Here is a 1,408-nt window from a genome sequence, read left to right on the forward strand (position 1 = left end):
TTAAGCATTCTTACTAACTGATGAATCTTGTTTCAGATTGACGTCATCGATGATGCTTTGGACCAGGATTTTCGGGAGGGAGTTCATGGAGACAGAAGTTGATGAGGAGCTTGTTTGCTTGGGAGTTGGGGACATTGATGATGATGACTTGTTTGCAGAGGTGATGGCGCTTGATATGGATGAGACACCTCCAGAAAATGAGAGTTTTGAAAAAGTTGTCGCTGATGGGAGCTCAAGGGTGCCAAACTCGGTTGATGTACCCCCTACTGATTTGGAGCTCAAGCCATTGCCTGCCCACTTGGAGTATGCTTACTTGGCAGGTAAATCCTCTTTACCCGTTGTCATCTCGTCCGCACTTTCGAGTGACGAGAAGAATCTTCTTTTAGCCGTGCTTAGAGCTCATAAGCGGGCTTTGCTTGGAAAACCACCGACATTCCAGGTATTAGTCCTGAATTTTGCATGCATAAGATAGATTTTGTTGATGATGCTAAGCCGTTGTACAGAGACAAGGAGGCTTAACCCGAATATGAAGGAGGTGGTTAAGAAGGAAGTGATTAAGCTTTTAGATGCGGGGATCATTTCCCGATAGCTGATAGTTCTTGGGTAAGTCCCGTCCACTGTGTTCCCAAAAAAGGGGGCATGACGGTCATTGAAAATGAAAATAATGAACTTTTGGCCACTAGGACTGTCACGGGTTGGCGGGTTGCATAGATTACCGTAAATTGAATGATGCCACCCGTAAGGATCATTTTCCCCTCCCTTTTATTGATCAATGTTGGGGAAAGACTTGCCGGAAATGCATATTTTGTTTCTTGGATGGGTTCTCCGGTATTTTCAAATACCCATCGACCCGAAAGACCAAGAAAAGACCACTTTCACATGCCCATTTGGCACCTTTGCTTACCGGCGAATGCCGTTTGGTTTGTGTAATGCCCGGGCACCTTCAAAGGTGCATGATCGCTATTTTCCAGGACATGCTTGAAACCTCAATGGAGGTTTTCATGGATGATTTCTCGGTTTTCGGGGATTCCTTTAGGTCTTGTTTGCATAACCTAGATAAGATGTTGACTAGGTGTGAAAAGGCTCTCGTTTTGAATTGGGAGAAGTGTCACTTCATGGTGACCGAGGGAATCGTTCTAGGTCATAAGGTGTCGAGGGCCGGAATAGAAGTGGATAGGGCTAAGATTGATGTGATAGCCAAGTTACCCCACCTTCAAATGTGAAAGGGGTACGTAGTTTCCTTGGCCATGCCGGTTTCTACCGGAGATTCATTAAAGATTTCTCTAAGATTACTCGTCCGATGACCCACTTATGGAGAAGGACGTCCCTTTTGTTTTTGATGAATCTTGTTTGAGTGCTTTTCAGGTGTTGAAGGATAAGTTGACCAATTTCCTATTATGGTTGGACC

The sequence above is a fragment of the Erigeron canadensis genome, chromosome 2 (assembly GCF_010389155.1).
Source record: "Erigeron canadensis isolate Cc75 chromosome 2, C_canadensis_v1, whole genome shotgun sequence".
Taxonomy (NCBI): domain Eukaryota; kingdom Viridiplantae; phylum Streptophyta; class Magnoliopsida; order Asterales; family Asteraceae; genus Erigeron; species Erigeron canadensis.